The 19,522-nt window shown below is 39.4% G+C and overlaps 1 long non-coding RNA gene across 1 annotated transcript in view; it reads left to right on the top strand.

Annotated features, from left to right (window-relative positions):
• The window catches only part of LOC105097691 (uncharacterized), a 708,424-nt gene that overhangs the window by 683,590 nt on the left and 5,312 nt on the right, over nt 1-19,522 (top strand). The window lies entirely within an intron of this gene.

Raw genomic sequence — 19,522 nt, 5'->3', positions numbered from 1 at the left:
TTTTCAGCTCTGTGGTTCTAGAAAGCACCCGTGATGAAAAATTAACTAGAGTTGGAAGAACTCTCAGATTGAGCAGTAAACCAATTAAATTTATGAATGAGCTCTTTGGGGTGTATAGTTTGCAGTGTACAGTTGATACAACTGTGTATAATGTGTACAGCTGATACAATGCTGACTATCTTATGGGATTTAGATGTCAGAATGTGTGGTCTGCTTTTGTTTATAAGAAACATTCTCAGTGGAGAAATAGCATGATTAGAAGAGTGGTAGTTAGAAGAACTGTGTAACTGGGAGCCTGTTGGCCTTCCTCTGCCTGGTCATGTGGTTACTGTGAAGCAGTGTAGGATGCTGGAGGGGCAAAAGTAGGAAGAACTCATGGCATTGATTAAGGTGGTGGTGGATGTAGAGTTGCTTAAAGATACGTTATCAACTTATAAAGCCTTACACGTGGCCAGTGAAAAATCCCGTAGTACATGCTTCCTCTCTGTGGACTGCAGCAAGGTCAGTGTGGCCAGTAGTCCCTCTTGTTCTTGCAGCTCTGGATGTCACAGTCTGAGCCCACTGCATCAATTGAGGGTGTTGGTGCACAGTGGTGGACATCGTAATGCCCTCTTAGCACCCTAGTGCATCCAGATGATCAAAAGCAATCTGCCTTTTCATGGCCTGTGTTACAACATCATTTTACTGTGCTGCTTTAAGGCGGTCTACACTCCCCCATGATTTGTCTCCAGTAATTAGGCAGAGACCTGGAACAGACTGGGGCACTACTAGAGGTGTCCTGGTACCATCACACGGATGACATTATTCTGTTGGAAAGACAAGCTTCCTTAGCTCTGAGTAACTAGGGATGGAAGGTTAATCCTGGCAGATCAGAGAAGCCAGTCCCCCAAACAACGTCCTTAGGAAACATGAGCGAGTGCTCAGAGGGTATCCCTGAACACACTGAAGAGGAACGGTTGGCCTTAAAAATTCTAGCAACAAAAGGGAATTACAGCGTCTAATAGGCCTACGTGGGTCCTGGGGTTAGTTTATACTTCACATGGGGACACGACGCAGCCTGTTACTGAAGAACACTGGGATGACAGCCACTTTTGAGCGAGGCTGTGGCCAACCACAGGCCCTAGGATCAACCCACCACGCTGTCCAGACTCTAATGAGCCTCTGAGATACAAATGTCAGTGACTGACCATCCATCCTGTGGGTTGGAGCTTATGGCAAAAAGTCATTCCCAGTAAGGCAGCGATGAGCTCTGGGTTTCTGGACACAGCACTTGCCGTCCTCTGCTGCCTGCTGTACCTCTTTGGGTGGCAGTTAGTGGTGTGTCACTGGGTGTTGGTGGACACCGAGGGACTAAGCCACACAGATTGATGCCTTGACATCCCTGTCCTGGGAGGGGTCAACGTGACAGCACCAACCAAAGGGGTATTGACCAATAGGCATCTGTGTTTAAATGGAAATGGTATGTCCAGGAAAGAAGTAAACCAAGGATTCAGCAGAGCTACATGAAAAGTAGCTCTATTTGCTTCGTATACGTTATTTCATATAATCTTTACATCGACCCTAAGAGGCATGATTGTCTCTGTCTTGCAGAAGAGGAGAATGAGCCTCAGAGCAAATGAGTGTCTCGTTCAAGGTCATTCTAAACAAAGATTATTTCAGGGCGATGGCCAGTTCTGAATTTTCTATGTAGACAATTAGGTAATTCCGTAAGTATTTTGGGAGGGTGGGGGAACAAATGTATGCCTCATTATGGGCTGGAAGACTGATCGGGGAAAATGATACAAATGGATTTTGACTAGCAGTGTTTCACAGAGTGTCAGTCAGCAGCACACTTCAGTAGACAGGGACTGAAGTGATTCCCTCTGCATGGCAACGACTACTTTGCACATGTTAGTACATGCCATCTGGGTGCGTGTGTGTTATCTCTCTTGACATCCAAACCAAATTTTGGGTGGGAGTGCATCTTGTCTCTGACGCACAACCAGATCATCTTGTATGTTTCCTCTTTTAAAATGAGGATAATAACATCTCTTTTGAAAAGTAATTAAGAAGGGATATAGGAATTTAGAAGAGTCTAATGCACTGTCTGAAAGTTTTATTTCATAGTGGAAAGTAACGTGGGCACATGCAAGATCCCTGGGCTTCCAGGTACTACTTTTATAAACATAGATTATAAATAGATTGATGGAGAAACTGAATATTTAAAAGCCATTAACATGAATAAATTAGCAGCACATAGTAGTACTTAATAATTGCAGATTTTTCCTATTTCTGTTTGGAGTAGAATAGAAAATAGTAAGAAAAACAGGCAAGCTTCCAAATTATGTCTGCATGTCAGTCATTGATAAAACCTTAACATAGAACGAGTTTTCAAACTCTGGTGGTTGATTTTGGAAATTATGTATGTATTCTTCTGTTTTTCCATTGATTAAGAATATGCATGAAGCTTTCTTAATATGAAAATCACTTGAGTGAATTGAAGGAAAAACATAACAGAACCAGATTTCCCACAGCTGGAAAACTCAATTCTTATATCTCCTCTTAACAACCTTGGGAAACTGTCACAAACCCCAAATTAAACAATGTCTTTTAACAGTTATCTCCTTGGAAGTCATGTACTAATGGTATAAGACATGTATTAATGGTGCAAGATAGTTGAGTGAGGAAATTCACATTAATCCATTTAAAAAGTGAACAGTATAAATTGTGATTTTACAAGGAGCAGTTTGGTAATGCTTACAGATTTCACCCAATGAATCATTGTATTGTCCTACAGTTTACAATGCCAGGTAGTATATTTCACGTAAGCAGGGAAACTGCCAAGTAAGCAGGGAAACTGTCTTATGTTTCTTTCTTTCATTCAGTTAATATGTTCTGGTTTATTTGTGACAGATATATACAAAGTCACTGGATATATGGTTAATTAAAAACATTGACTGTGATTGCACACATATTGTGCACACAGATACTCCTTGCTTACCCAAATTCTTCTTCTCTGAAATTGCTTTTCATAATGGAATTACTTTTAATCAATCAACTTGATGACTTGAGTGATTGGTGTTGTAGTACTTGGGGTGAATGAATGCAGTTGTCTTCAGCAAAAACTAACCTTTGTTGTTAGACCTCCAAAACTGAGACATAGTCCTCTGAAACAGGTGGTTTCTGGAGGGTGGTATGCAAAATCCCAAGGTGATTTTGCTGTGTCTTCTGGAAGTGTCAATTTCACTCCAACGGTTTTGGGAAGATTAGTAAGTAAAAGCACCACCAGGAGGTACACCCACCAGCATGACTGAAATTAAAAGACGTGACAACAGTGGATGTTTCACTGATGTGGAACAACTGAAACACTGTTGATGGTCTGGTCAATATTGCAATATCTTTGGGGAAAGTTCTGGTGCTTTCTTATAAACTGATCATTAGAAATTGACCCAAGATAATTGAAAGCATATACCCAAAAGTGATTTGAAAAACTGTGTTCACATCAGCTTTATTCGTAAAGCCTTAAACTAGAAAAATACTAATTTTTCGTCAGACAAGAATGGATAAACACATTTTGGTATATTTGTAGAAGAAGGCAGTACTCAGAAATATGAACAACTCTAGTGTATGCAATATGTGGATGAATCTTAAAAACATTATCCACAAGAAGGAAGTCTTACTCCAAAGAATATATATGGTGTGTTTCCATTTATATGTCATTCTGGAACAGGTGAAAGTCAGCTGTGGTGGAAAGATGACAATAGTGATTGCCTCTGGGGAGATGACAGATGGAATTTCCTAGGGAGGAACATGAGGGAACTCTCTGTGGGTGACGATGATGTCACTTCTCTTGAAACTGGTTCCCATTACACAGGCATGTGCATTTGTCAACAGTCATGTAATGGTGCACTTAGATTTGTGCATTTCACTGCATAGAAATTTGACTCTTAAAAATGAGGATGGATTAAGAGGGTGATGGATAGGTGAGTAATAGGTGAAAAAAACAAATACAGCAAAATATAAATCATATTAATATGCCTATTAATGGGAAAAGACTATAAAGTTTTCAACATGAAATTAAGTAGAAACATTACTAAAAGTTACTTTTGTGATTATATCATTTTTCAAATTAAAATTAAAGTGCTGTAAGTTAAAATTATATTTTCAGTTGAAATCATAGGCCAGTGGTTTGAAGAAAGAAAGAAAGAATTTTGAACCATTAGCTTAAAACAAGCAAAAATAAATAAATAAACAAATATGGTGGAGTAAATTCAGATTCTCAAGGATTTGATGTGATTTTCTGTCGTAAAGACACATTGAGAACAAAGAATACCATAACACTGTTAAACTAACACAGTAAGATAATTGGTCTTTGTAGCACTAGTTAATAAAAAAACTAGGTTGTATGTAAATGTTTATTTACAATTTGATTTTAATGTTGTAACACTGCAAATGAACCTAGATTTTTATGTCTCTTCTTCTATATGAGAAAATAGTATTCCTCAGTTGTATAAACCCATTAATTTCTGGTTCTACAATTTTAGCTACAAACATCTTAAAATTCTGAAAAAAAAAATCTTAACATTCTGGATAGCATAAATCAAATTATTTTGCAGGCAAAGTTGGACTTAGAAAAGGAAAGAAAAATCCATAGGCGCCAAAAATAAAGCGTACACAGCACCCAAGCAGCAAGAGAAGGGCAGGGACCACGTTCTCCATCATTTTAATCCAGGAATTTAGAATTTGACAGTGACCAGAAACGAGATAAATCTTTGGTCTGAATGGGAGCTCAGATCCCTGCTTAAAGCCATGTCCACATGGTGGGTTATTCTCCTTCCCTGCTTGGGGCCTCTGTAGAAAATGTGTGCACCTCTGAATGGACTTAGATCCATTAATTCTCCCCTCTGAATCTTACTTTCCATATTTACAGGATGTATATTGTAGTTATCAGCTGGTGGGCACTTCATATCAAAAGAGGAAATATATTAAATTGGCAGATGGACACACACTAGGTTTGATAGGTAGTTATAAGTTATAGAATAATAAACCAGGTTACTTGAGAAAGCTTAGGTAGAGAAACACGTAAAATAAGAGAAGCTGCATAATATTTAAACCCTTAGACCACAAGAGTGAGGTGAAACGGAGCGCGAGCAAAAAGCTTGTTCTTTTGAATGGCTGACGTTTTATAAGTATCCAATCAAAATTGCTGGTGCCTGACACCAGCCTCTGTGAGTTATTTGTTGTCACATATTTTAGTCTCCTGTTTTATGCCTCTGGAATTTCCTATCAGTTTTTTAAATTATCTTGTTTATTTATTTGTTTATTTTGTCGTGATCTGTTTTGCCTGTCCTGTCACACCTGCTAAAACCTGTCAGTGGAAGATTCCAGTCCAAGTCCTTATGGTCTCCAGGCGCTTCCTCATCTACCAGGGGTTGCCTTCCCCCTGGCTCACTCTCTCTATCCACTCTACTTCTAGAGTAGCCTTAGTCAGGGACCTTGTTCCTTCTGTTCCCTCTGCTTAAAATACTCTTCCCATCAGTATATTGTAAGATTCCTACTCCTGCTCAATTCAGGTTTCTACTCAAATGTCACTCATCAAACAGGACAGTCTGACCACACCAGTTCAAATAACATCACCCTTACCTTTCTGTGCAGTTCTCCAAAATTAATACATTCAGTGCATTTGCATGTGTTCTATTAAGCTATGAGAACAGAAGAAAAAATTTTTTTGTTTTTACTTGATAACACCCAATTAATCATAGTTATGGCCATGGGTATAATTATGGAAACTGATATATGCACATGCGATTATATAGATCGATCCTGTTTTTCTGATAATAAAAGTAAATCATGCTTGTTTAATAATATTAAAAAATACATATGGGTAGAAAATTCAAAAATTGCACCTCTTGGGGAGTGATGGAAATGTTATCCATCTTAATTGTGGTAGTGGTTTCATTGGTGTATACATCTATCAGAATTCATCAAATTGTACATCTGAAATACGTATAGTTTACCGTACAGGAACCATACCACAATGAAGGTGTTTTTTTAAAAAAAAAAAGCAGGCAGGCTGAGAGAGAATACTTGATAACACTACACATCTACAAGAGACTAGAATGTGGACCACAATAAAAGTGCCTACAAATGAATAAGATCAAAAAAAAAAAAAAAGAAGAAGAAGAAGGGAGGAAAGATAGAAAAATATGAACAGGTGATTTACAAAAGAGATTTGGATGATCACAAACGTAAGAAAAGATTTTGAACCTCATGAATGTAAAGGAAAATGCAACTTAAAACAAAGCAGCACAATTTCACACCCAATAGATTACTTTAAAACTTTTAATATTTTTTTCTAATGTGTATCAGCCGGAGTATGAAAAACATTATTCTCTCATATTCTTTCTGGTGAGAGTCTAAATTGACGCAGCTACTTTGGAGAGAAGTGTCAGTAGTTAGGACAGTTACAAATAGGAAGGACACAACCACGCAGCATTCCTCCTACTGTACACACTGCGGGTTCTCCTTTGATTTATTTGAGTTGAAAAGAATATGCATATAAGTTTAAAGGATTTTCAGAATCCCTGAGTTCTATCCATTAATATTCTAGGGCATTCATTAACTTCTGTGCCAGTGACCCCTGGTGTATAATTTTCTAGTTTGCAAACTGACATCATCATAATTATCCAATGACTAGCAGATCCTTTATAGGAGACTAAGAACAGTTTAGACATCTCAGAGCTACTTGTAGAGCAAAGAATGGAGCTTTCTTGATTGTAATTTCACCCGTGGTGGAATTCTGAGAGGCAGGTAACTGACCGCTATAGGCTAATTTGTGTATCTCCAAAATTCACATGTTGAAAACTTAACCCCAGTGTGACAGTATTTGGAAGTGGGACCATGACGTCATCTAGAGGGGAACAAGATCATAAGGATGGAGCCCTCATAAATGGGATTTGTGCCCTTATAAAGGGAGCCCCAGAGAGCTCCCTTGTCCCTACTGCCATGTGAGGATAGAGTCAAAATCTGGCCATCTGTGAATGAGGAAGTGGGCTCTCATCAGACACCAGATCTGCCAGCACCTTGGTCTTGGATTTCCCAGCCTCAGCACTGTGAGAATTAGATTTTTGTTGTTTATAAACCATTGAATCTGTATTTTGCTACAGCAGCCTGAATAGACTAAGACACTGACAATGATATTAACAATCTCGATATTGATTTGAATTAGTAAATTTTGTTGCTTGAAGTCTGTCTAAAAGTTGATTGAAAAAAAAACCCTCATTCCAGGAAAAAAAATTTATGTGTGTGTGTGTGTGTGTGTGTGTGTGTGTGTGTAATGTACTTATTAAGCTAACCAGATGGCACAGGATGGCACGTGCAACATCAGGCATGTGTGGTATCAACCTCGCATCTCCAATCCCCTTTTCCTTTCTTAGACGGTACAATGCTAGTCTCTTAAGGATTCATGTCCATGAAAAAGTAATTTATCTAATGACATTTCAAGGAATCATTTTTAACTTGCTGAAACTGGCACAAGAGGTAGGTAGTGGTTTGAATGGACCCCTGTTCAATAAACCTCCAATATATGCCCATGTTCTGGAACCTGTGAATATGATCATTTTTGAAAGAAATGGTCTTTAGAGATGTAAATAAATTAAGGATATGGAGATAAGGCTATTTTGAGTTATCCGGGAGGGACCAAAATCCAACACACATTGTTGTTAGACACATAGAGAAGAGAAAGGCCATGTGAAGACAGAAGCAGAGATTGGAGTTACGCAGCCACAAGATCCTGGAGCCACTAGAAGCTGGAAGAGACAAGGAAGCATTCTACCCTAGTAACTAACCCCATCCAGCCAACTAGCCCTGACAAATTTGACAACAGTGCAAGCTGTCATTTACAACTAGAAAAGATTCTAGAAATTTCATATAAATTGGTGACATATTTTGCAAGCACATTTGGTAGTTGTGTTTTAGACCATAACTTACTGATGACTAATTTTGTAACCTTTGTCAAGTTACTAAAATATGTGGGCCTCCATCTCTTCATCTATAAAATACAGAAGTGATAGAAAGGAGGACAAATTATAGCAGAAATCAAAGGACTTAGAACTTTTATGTAGGAAAATTCTCTTTGTTTCTCTGGTTCTGTTTATTTTTCTGTACCAACAAATGTGCTTGGTAAGAGCAGAATTCTTCTTAACTCTGAGAAGCCATTCTAAGCAATCACACCTTCCTAAACTATATAACAACAAAAAGTAATGAAATGAAAAATCATTTGAGAAACATGGTTTCTAGTGATGTCACTGTTTACCTCTACTCACTGGTGACGTTTGCAGATCTTCCCATTGCTCCCACCATTTACTAGAGAATTAAGCCTCGGACTTACAGCCTTGCTCCTCACCCCAAGCCCTAAAAATATTCTCAGTTTCTTCCGTATCTGTGTGGATCACTCATCCAGCAATATAGTCTGAATTCTTTGAATGTATCAATCCTCAAGACCTTGGACCCTTGCTCAGTGCCAGGAACCTGGACTTGGCTGTACCTGCATGTCTTTCCTCTAATCTTCCTGGTCTATTATTTCAGCTCTTTCTTTACCCTATTCTTTAATGCCAGCTGGGTCACTGCTTCCCAAATACTTCATGAATTGGATCTACTTCTATTTCATGAAATTGACTTGGGATGCTGTTAAAAGTACAATCTTGGGTCCGATACTCCAAAGAATTTTTGAATCAGAAATTCTGATTCTATAGATCTGGAATGGCATCTGAGAATCTGTATAATTTAGATTTATTCTCTGACCTATCACCGTCTCCGTCGATATTTACTGCCTTCGCTCTCCTTCCTAGATCTTGTGATACATCAGTTGTATGGTATCTTTTTGGCAAACCACATGGAGACACTTCATCACATCCGCACCAGTCTGTGGTGTTCTTTAGTCAGGAAATGACAGGTGTTTTCCTTCACCTGTGCACCAGTGCCATTGCATTCAGTCTCAAGAGTCTGGGTCATTGGTGACACATTTTATTTCCTTCATCTTCAACCTTTTCTATCCCAGGACTCCCTCCCGGAAGTATGTAAACCTATGCAACTCCCTCCCACCTTTTAAAAGATAAAAACTTCCCTTCATTTCTGTTAGACCCCTCTGGAGTGATTTCTTATCTCTTTCTTCCCTTCCACAACCAAGTGTCTTCAAGGAGTTGTCTACAATTTCTCTGTTTTTTTTCACCTTTTCATTTGTGCTTCAGACAACTACAATCGGACTTCTGCCACCTCCACTCAGCTGAAATTGTTGTAAATAAAATGACCCTTGACTTCTTTGCTACTGAATTCAGTGGAAGTCTCTCAATCCTAGGTTTAGGTCCCTTGTTTATAGACTTGATCTCTTCATGAACCTCTCCTGGCATCACTCTGTATTTTAGAGAGGTGCGGCGACCCCACGCCTTTCTGGCTTTGTCCTTCTGGGCCTCCTTACTGGAGTTTCCTTTGATTTTCCTCATGGTTCCATCCTTTTTTTCTTTTTTTTAAACACTTTTTTCCTCAGTAATCTTATCTATTCCCTGATCTTCATGTACTGTTTTACGTTCTAATAATTTAAAATATATTTTTAGCTCCTCTCTCTCTTCTTGGCTTCCAACTAAATATTCCAGATCCAAGTATCTATTACATTGTCACCACTTGGATGGTAATAGCACTATTAAACGTAGTAGTATTCCTCACAATAATTGAGAAATAACTATGGACCAGGCTCTTTGCTAAACCCATTTCTTAAATTGTCTCAACCTTATAAAGTGGCCCCATTTTAAGATGAATAAACTGAAACTTGGAGATATTTAATAAATTACTCAGCACATACAGATAGAATCCAGATGTGTTTAATTCCTAATTCCTCACTGTTCGCTATTTTTAATGTTCCTTCTCATGATCAGTATGCAAGGGTTTCTCCACAAAACCTTACATCCAACAGGTCTTAAACTGGATTCTTCCATGCGGTTTAGTATTGCAGTGATGTTCCAATGTCCATCAATTTACACAAGCAAGAAACAGGACTTTTGTCTTACAGACCATATCTAATAAATCACAAGTTTTCCAACTTTCACTTCCTTAATACCTTAAAAATACAGCACTTTCTACCTATCCCCATGGTTCAAAACACTATTAATCACCACCGCCCCCCCCCCCCATCAGTGTAGCAGCTTCCTGTCGGGTGTCCCTGCTTCAGGTCATGACCCCTCCAATCCATTTTCACAATGCAGTCTGCATGATTTTCTGAAGTCAGATCCAATCATGTCACTTCCTTGCTTGCTTAAAGCCTGTCAATGCCATTCCATTGCCCTCAGGATAAAGTCCAGGCTCCTTCGAAGGTCATTCGTAACCTAGCATCTCTTTAAATCTATCACTTCTTCTCTATCCAAACTACTCAGTGCATTCTAACCTTCACCCTTTGAGCACTATTTGTAGATCCCTGAGCAGACTGTGCTTTCTTTCAGGTCTGAGATTTTTAAATGATTTTTTTTCCTGCCTAAAAATTTTATTCTTCTTCCCTCACTCAGTGAATTAACTGCACCCCATCCTTCATGATTCAGTCTCGATGGAATTTTCTCTTGTAAGCCTCCTCCCGCTAAGATCCGCCTGTGTCCTCCCAGAGCACACGGTCATTTTCCTGACCATAGAATTCATCACACTGCGTCACCATTACCCATTTTCTTGCCTGACTTTGTTACTCCACTTCATGTCCCTTCAAGGGTAGGCATCATGACTTTCTTTTAGCCTAGTTTTCTCCAGAACAAGAGGGAGGGAAGGATTATTCAAATGCAGATAATTCTGGAGGTGATCTCAGGAAAATGGAGGCAGAATAAGGAGGTGAGATGGGGAATGGAAGTAGGCGGCGAGGAGCTCAAATGCACTTACTGCTCGGGGTAAGTGGAGTTGAATACGCTGAGGCAGCCTGGGAGCCAGTGTAAACTCTGGGCCTGAGAGTTGCCCCATGCTAGCGCAGAGCGGGCATGTTCACGTCCTGTCTCGGTTGTGCTGAAAGTTACAACTTTAGCACTGGGTAACGTCTTGGTCCGAGATGAAGCAGTGCAGTTAATCACCCTACCACCAGCTCCCATCACTTGACGGCTGGAGGCAGCTCAGGGGAGGGCAGGTGACTGGAAGAGAAGATACTAATTTCCTGACACTTGTAACCTACTGTGTAGACAGCAAAATTAACTCCAATAACTCCCTAGGCAAAGAAATTTAGGAATTGGCAATTGAAGGTTGGGCAAGTGTACACTGGTGTGGACTGTGACATCATTTGCTACAGGTTTGTTTACTGCTCTAGTCTTAATGCCTCACAGTGTCTCATACACAGTAGGTACTCAAAAATATTTATTAAATGAGAGAATTTTTTTTTCCTAAGGAAGAAACAAGGTTTTGTGACTTTATTGTTCTAGCCATAGGATGGAACATCATTTCTAGCTCTTAGTAAATGCTTAATATTTTGAATGAATGAATAATTGAATAAAGGCCTCACTGTATGAAGCAGGTCGTCTTTAAGGCTCTTGTAAGCTGTGAGATTCTATATCAAAAAAATCGGTATGCACCTTCCACAGTGTCCTGTTTAAACACGTCACTTTATTGTCTCTGTGTGAGCACCGAGAAGAACAGAGCACACTATGTAATCATTCTTAACCAGTCTACATGAGGGGAGAGGAATGTTGCAACATTCTTCCATCAGCCTCACAGCGGAGTGGCTGTGACTAATTGGAGGAGGGCCACCGTGACCCAGTTTGGGGGCCCTGTTACTTTAGAAACATTTAAAACCACACTGTGGGATGGTAGAACATAGGTTGACTCTTGCCACATGGGCTCCACTAATGAAGGAGATGTAAAGAGAACTCCAATCTCCAGAGCTGTCACCCTGATGCTCCCCTTGAGCACCTCCGGTATTTTTCAAAAAGAGAAGAATGGAAGTGGAGGTGTGAGTGTAGGAGGGGCTGTCTTCAGATAGTTTCCTGAAATGCCATCTGAAACAGGAAGGGCTTGGAGGAAAGGACAGAAGGAATGTGTTAACACAGTCGCAGAGAGTGAATGCACTCTGCTTCTGGCTTTCAGAGCATTAAAAACCTTTTTCCCTTTTGCGGGGGGGGTGTGTGTGTGAATAGAGCATGTACCACTGTGGTCTGCTCTGCCATGTAGAATTTCTTGTTCTCTAAGAAAGTTCTTTTCTAAACTGACTACATATAATGTATTTTAAAAACCCAAATTTTAATCATGGCAGTTTTTAATTTGAAAACATATCCGTTTTCTGATTATACAGTCAATTCACGTGCACAACTGAGGAATTTAGAAAACCCAGAGGGGAATTTAAACCAAAAACTAATCTCTAATGCTCTAAACAGCATAAATATTTTCAGCATTTTTTCTTATACCTGTCATCTACCTATCTGTTTGTCTATTTATCTATCTAACGAATTTGGAAGTTACCTTTTTTTAAAACATTTTTTATCCCTATTTTTTCTTTTCTTTTCTTTTTCTTTTTTTTTTTTTTTTTTTTTTTCTTTTTGGCAGGGGGAGGCAATTAGGTTGGTTGGTTGGTTTGTTTAATGGAGGTACTGGGGCTTGAACCCAGGACCTTGTGCATGGTAAGCATGCCCTCTCCCCCTGAGCTCTACCCTCGCCCCTGGAAGTTATCTTTATGATTTTCTGATTTAAAATACACTAGGTGGCATACTCAAAGTTTTCTTTGAGGGACCCAGAGTTAGGATCCCAGAGTTAATGCAGGTCATGATTTGCTCTGAACATGGGTGACTTTTATGGCTCATTCTCTGAGGAGTGGCAAGAGACTTGCTGATTCTCACTGGAGAGCTGTTTTTGAAAGCTGACTTTCACAGTTTCTGAGATCTCGGCACAGCTGGAGAGCCATGTGACTCTGGTCAGGGGAGACCAGCCTACAGGTACGAGCCTGTGAATAGAGAAAACCGCTATTTCAGGTCACATGTCACAAAAACAGTCAATTTTCATGTGCCTAATTATTTGTATGTAGCACAAATCAGGGTAAGCAGCATTAAAAGTTTCCTCATTTGTTAAGGGGTTATAGTCTAAAACTGAGAAACAAAGGCTGCTATGTGGGTTGGGGTGCACAGATAGGTATATTTTCACAATTGGATTATTCACATCTTGTAGGATATTTTCCAACTTCTAAAATGATATTTTCATTTCTTCTATGTGTAACTGTGTAGTTAAAACTTGTAACGCATCTAAGGAATGTAGTTTATAAAGTGCACTAGTACAAGCCTCAGTAACCATAACAGCACGTCTACTGAGATTTAAGAAGTTATCCGTTCTCATCATTCTTTTTCAAAGGAAGTATTGGTACGTGGGGTGCGTATGTGCAATTCCACACATAGCTTATGTAAGATATAAAGGGCGAACATGGAGTTGATGTGGTCCACAACCCTCACGAGAAAATTCTGAGCCTGCTGTTTTCCTTCCTGAGGTCACAGTGCTGGTTAGTTGCAAAATCAGAGCTAGAATAAAAATCATTTGATTTTCTATCAAGATCCTTTATATTGTGCCCCATGGCAACCTCGCATATACGTAGGATTTAGGGAGAGGGTGAGAATTTCATAATCAGAGCTTTACTTATGTGTTAATAATTCTCACCACCTACTGAATTTCAGATTTAATATTTTTTTTTTTTGGCATTATATTGCAAACTCTATGAGGACATGACCTGGGCCAATAGTTTTTCCCATGACAGCTCCAAAGCAGAGTGCAGTGTTTGGCATTTGGTAGGTACTCAACACACTTACTGAATTGAAGCACATCTTCATTAGCTTAAAAACGATCAAGTCTTTTGGGGGAAAAAAAAGAGTGAAATGGGAGAGACAAAGTGGAAGCTCAGAAGAGGAAGGAACTAAATTGAAGTAGAGTCAAACTACTCTTCTGTTCAGCATGGTTCAGGTCTGGTCCTAATGAAGACTGCCTTTCCCCGGGACTTTCCGAGGAGTAGGGGTGCTTTTCAGTGAGGAAATCATAGTCTTGTACTCAGTTGGATGCTGGGTTCGGAGTGTCTCCTGAATTTATCTGTTCTCCAAATGGTTCAGCTGTAGTCAGTCACTGTCGGTTAAGTTGTGCCAATTAAGTTTTAATTTCCCGATAGTCATTTTGTTTACAGAAATAGGACTTTGGCTTTGCTATTTTTAACCTTGAACCCAGTATAGAATTGTACCCTTGGGTTCCCACTGACTCAGAAGCCTTGTCTCATTTTAAACTGAGCAATAGCAGATGAGAAATATTGGATCAGAAGGTCCACCCTTTGTTAAAACAGCTCCAGGCCGCTTTGGCCTGCAGATCACTGCCTGACTTGGCATCCTTGCCTTGGGGCTCCCCAGAGGGCCATGGCTATTAACCCACATTAACTCCCAGAAAGCAGTTTTCTGAAGGTGATTGCTTGACTGTTATAAAGTTGATTGGAAAGTTATTTGTACTGAACAGAATACATGGTATAGAATATATGACTCGTATTCCAACGTGATTCCTTTTAACAATGACTTTTTTCATGAAATAGGAATCCATTGAAATGACCTAAAGTTCACTTTTATCATCAGGGAGTTATGATGACTAGGAGGCTCTTTCATGCACCCGTGTGTTAATTTGGGGAGAGGTTTGCTATAATTTCCATCCGTTTCTCTAGATTCATTCTCCACCGTCCTCACTGTGCGGTGTGCCCCATGAGACTGACCTCTCTGGCCCACAGTACCTGGGTTTCCTTGGCCTCTAGCTTCCGTTTGGTTTGACCAATGGGACGCTTTAGGAAGGAGAAGAGAGGATTCTGGGTAGTCACTCTCAGCCTCCCTCCCTGCCGCTGTTTGACAGCGTCTATGTCATCTGTCTAAAGCCACAGCTCCTATCGTGGAGTTTGTGTTCTACGGCACTTTCTAGACTTCATCACTATTTCTTCTTCTCGCACTTTCAGGACTAGAGTGGTGTGATCGGTAAAATAATGGTCCCCTCAAAGATGCCCACATTCTTGTCCTTGGAATCTGTGAATATGCCTTACTTACTAAAAGGGGTTTTGCAGATGTGGTTAAGTTAAGGATCTGGAGATGAATCCAGGATTATGTGGGTGGGCCCATTGTAACCACAATGGTTCTTGTCAATGGCAGGTCAGAGCTAGAGTTAGAGATTCGATGAAGGAAACAGAGGTTGGACTGATGTGATTGCTGGCTTTCAAGATGGAAAAGGGCCACTAGCCAAGGAAGGAGGAAGCCTCTAGAGACTTGAAAAAGCAAAGAGCACATTCTCCCTTGGAGCATCCGGAAGGAACTCAGCTCAGATGACATCTTTATTTTAGCCAGTGAGACTTCCAAATTGTAAATGTGGTGATGAATTTGCGCTGTTCTAAGTTGCTAACGTTGTGGTAATTTGATGATAGTGGCTCTCCAATGTTGTTAGACCCATGGTACTACAATATCCTTTTATTGGCGGGTCTTACCCTTGCCCACATCTTTGTAAATAATCCCTTCATTAATTTTTCATTTATCCCTCTGTGTGTGACATCTGACTGCAGCCAGGACTCTGTTAAATGCTTATACCTTTTTATTCAGCAAAGCCACTTTTAGAAATTTATTCTATGGAAATAGTGGGGGATATATAGAGTACCTGAGATATATGCACATACTGATTGTAGCATTATTTGTAACAACAAAAATAAAGCAAATTTTCAGAATAGAGACTAGTTAAAAGAATTATAATATAGCTATATGATACAGTAATAGAATGCTAGAAAATGTTACATATGTACACATACACATGCATAATTGTGTGAAAGAATCAGGCTACAAAACATATCTATATTATATTTTTACATATACCTGTATCTGTGCACCTTTATTGATCTATCTATCTATCTAATCTCTTGATCATCTATCTGTTTAAATATATAGGAACAGAAAAATGAAAAAGAGAAAAAGACAAATGATGCTTTTAGTGGTTAACTCTTGCTAATGGATGAAGGATAATATTTTTTCTTTGTGTGTTTTCATATTTTTCAAATTTTCTATAAGGCTTTCATTAATAGCCACAAAGAAGGTTTTAAAACAGTAATGGTTCCTCCCCACATGTGGTGGAATGCTTTGGATCACAGAGGGGATCTTTTCTGGTTTCATTGGCAGTTAGAACAATAATTTCTTCTACCTACAACTGTTCTGTGCAGCTTCGTTACAGTTATTTGCATTCTTGTCTGACACCTCTGTCATATTATGGGACTTTTGAAGCAGAGAATGCCCTGAAATTTATTTCTTCCTGCACACACAGTGCCCTATGTGAGGTATGCAATGTGTATTTACTGAAAGCTTTATACTGAATTGAATTTATAGGTGCTAAATCAAAACTTCTTTGATGAGGGACTTATTTCCACACCCATAAAAAAATACAAGTAACAGAAAAAAGCCTATGAGGCAAATTTATATAGCAGGGAGATAGCAGATACACAACCTGATTTAAGATGCAAATGGGTAGTGAATTATTTATATCATATCCTTGTCACAGAATTGTTCATTTAAAATTTGTTTACTAAGAGGATTGGATGAATGTAAGAACTTGGCCGAGGTAAACATTAGGATTAGAATATTCAAAAAGCACACCGAGTACTAGAAAAGATGAAAGGAAAACAGCCTTGTTGTATGTTAGTCACCCTGGCAAGACTTCATGATGGGCCAGGCAGAATCTTTAATTAGTGAGTCTTCAGTGTGTTGAGCAGAAAACGGTTTTCTAGGAAGAAGGCACTGTTTTGGAGAAGACCCAAGGATTAAAAATAGGACAAATGAGTCAAGATAGCTGTGCAGAGATACAGCAGAGGTTAGAGGAGTCTGAACGTTAGATGGTAATTGATAATGTCACAATGTAATAAACAGCAGAGGAGTGATAAAAGGAAGGTATGTCAGAAGGAGGAACTAAATCCTTTCATTCACATGTGAGAGACTTAATCTCCCAAGATAAGCATGTTTGGAAAATCTTCAGATGTGGGTTGAAGTCTCTATCCCTGGTCCAGTACCCCCCCCCTTTTTTTTTTTTTTTGCTTTTTTTTTTTTAATTGGAAGAGTCCTCAGTAATGGTTAATGAGTCCTCATGTTCATTTCATGAAGGATTTTTTTTAACTTAGCTACAAAATAATGTATTTGACTTAGTTATTATTGCAAAAAGTACTGTATTAAGATGGAACTACATATTTATTGATAATGTTACATGTTTAGTTAGCAATCCTATTAGGCATTTCTATTTTTAAGGGAAATCATCATGTTTACTTTTCAAAGTATTATCTACATTAGTATCTTCATACATGTCAGCTATAGTGATTTAAATTATACACTATTCCACTTGCAAATAGTTATTACCAATACTCAGTTCCAGGATTTTTTATGTCCGTGAATCTCCCAAGTATGGCATGATGCCAGTAACGATGTTCATTGTACTGCATTCCCACAAAGTGGAAAATATAGCAATTAACTTCATAAATGATCATCATTCTTCATAAGCCAGCAGACTATCATCCTTGTGTCCACTTCTGACCCTTCATATCTGTGCTGAAGAAAATTACTTACAATCCAATCATTCCTTGGTATTAACTCAGTAACTCCTTACAATAAAACTGTGGGTTAGGAACCATTATTATCCCCATTATTCAGATGAAGAAACTGAGGAAAAGTTGGATAATAAGCCATGACAGGGCCAGGGTTTAAATGTGTTTAGTAATGTGAAGTAAGAGCCTCTGCTTTTTCACTTTGTTGTACAAACAATAACAAGGGAAAATCTTTCTTTCTTATCCTAAATATAAAAAAAGTCACAACTGAATTTTTTAATTGGCCTTTGAATCTCTAACCTCAGACCAGGTAATAATAGAGCACTCCCACTACTTTTCTGATAGAACCAAAAGAGTGAGCCTGTGGCGACCAGCCATAGGAAACTCTGGTTTTCTCTTGCTCTAAGCCCTGAGGGACAAAGGCCAGCTCTGGGTCTAGAATTTTTCAGATGATTGGAGATCCCTTCTTTCAAACAGAATTCTGGAAGCAGTGAGTAACACTGAATAGTAATTGTTCATTCTGTTGGAGAACAAAATAAATGTAAAATCTAGCAACTTATTTCTGTTGCTGTGTATTTTTAAATGTCTATCTTATTGTAATTAAAATAATCAAAAAGTGAAGTCAAGATCAAAGAAAGAAGGCATCTTCAAGGTTGGCAGATCCTAAGGACTCTAACAGGAAGGTCATGTGTTCCAGAGTTTTACTTCCAAATCCTGAGACACTGAGGGGCAGTAGAAAAGAGCAATGCTTGAATGGCTCTCCTAGGTTTGCCATTAACTGGCTGTGTGACCTCTGGCAATTCAATGAGCATTAAAAATATATAGCAGCGCATGGGTCTAGGTCATTCTCCTTTTTTTTTCTATACGTTTAACAAAAATCCGTAGTGACAGGGCATACAGATAGCAATTTTTGACATAATCCCCAATGACCGCATCATTTGGTTAAATTTAATGTGACCTTTGTCACAGACAAAAACTGTTGCTACTAGTCAGAATAATATTGAGACTAAAAAAAAGGGATGAAGGCCACCCATGAATATGTACTTAGCTAAACTTAAAGGCATTGAGTTAGAAGACAAGACCTAAGTGAAAACTATTTTTTTTTTTAATGTGGCTGGAAGGTGAGAAATTGATGTTTAAATTGGATGCAGGAAGCCATGAGAGGCCAAGAGGATGACAGCTAGAGGAAGGTTAGGGCAGCTGTGCTTGTGAAGGATTATGCCAACTCTGTCCTTCTGAGAATTTCAGAGGACTTCAAGAAAACACGAACCGTCTCTGGAGCATGGCTCCCTGTATTTTTGATTTTGGTGGGCACAGAGAAGGGCTCTTTGAGTTTGAAAATAATCTAATGTGTGAGTTTTTTTCAACAAGAGCCTTGGGTTTTCAGCCTGCGGTTTAAAGGAAGGATTTTAATTCAAGCACTCTTTAAAAATGAAACATCACGCTACGCAGAGTCACACTTGGGACGTCTGTGAACAGCGCGGGGTTCTTTCAGAGAGCCAATCTGACGAGAGCGGGCGGGGCGGCAGCAGCGCGCTGCACACACTGGAAGGGAGGTGGGGCGCTTTGGCCAGTTAGTTGGGTGTCACCACGTGGAGTGGTGTTGCTCTACCTAATTTACAGTTGGGGAAATGGAGCCTTATGAAGGCCGCACTGACAGTTGTCAAGCAACTGCAGTGGGAGAGCTGGCACCCCGGTTATGCCTGACATCAGTGTCCATACTCTTGACCACACCCCAAGGGTCGAGGCCCAGGAGTCTTGCGCTCTACCTACTTCACGCCATTTTTGTCTTCTCTGTCTACGCCACGCCCCAAATACACCTCACAGTTTCTGTGAAGTGAGGAGCATGATCATGCAGAACAGGATTACACTGCTCACAAATGAAGTTCACATAAGAGGAAGACAGTGCTGGGGAATGAGACAGGGAAGAGGGGTCACCATCTTTCAGACAAGTCAGTCCAACCAGACCACTGA

Source organism: Camelus dromedarius, chromosome 27 (genome assembly GCF_036321535.1).
Source record: "Camelus dromedarius isolate mCamDro1 chromosome 27, mCamDro1.pat, whole genome shotgun sequence".
Classification (NCBI taxonomy): Eukaryota; Metazoa; Chordata; class Mammalia; order Artiodactyla; family Camelidae; genus Camelus; species Camelus dromedarius.
This window is presented reverse-complemented; position numbering and strand designations above follow the sequence as displayed.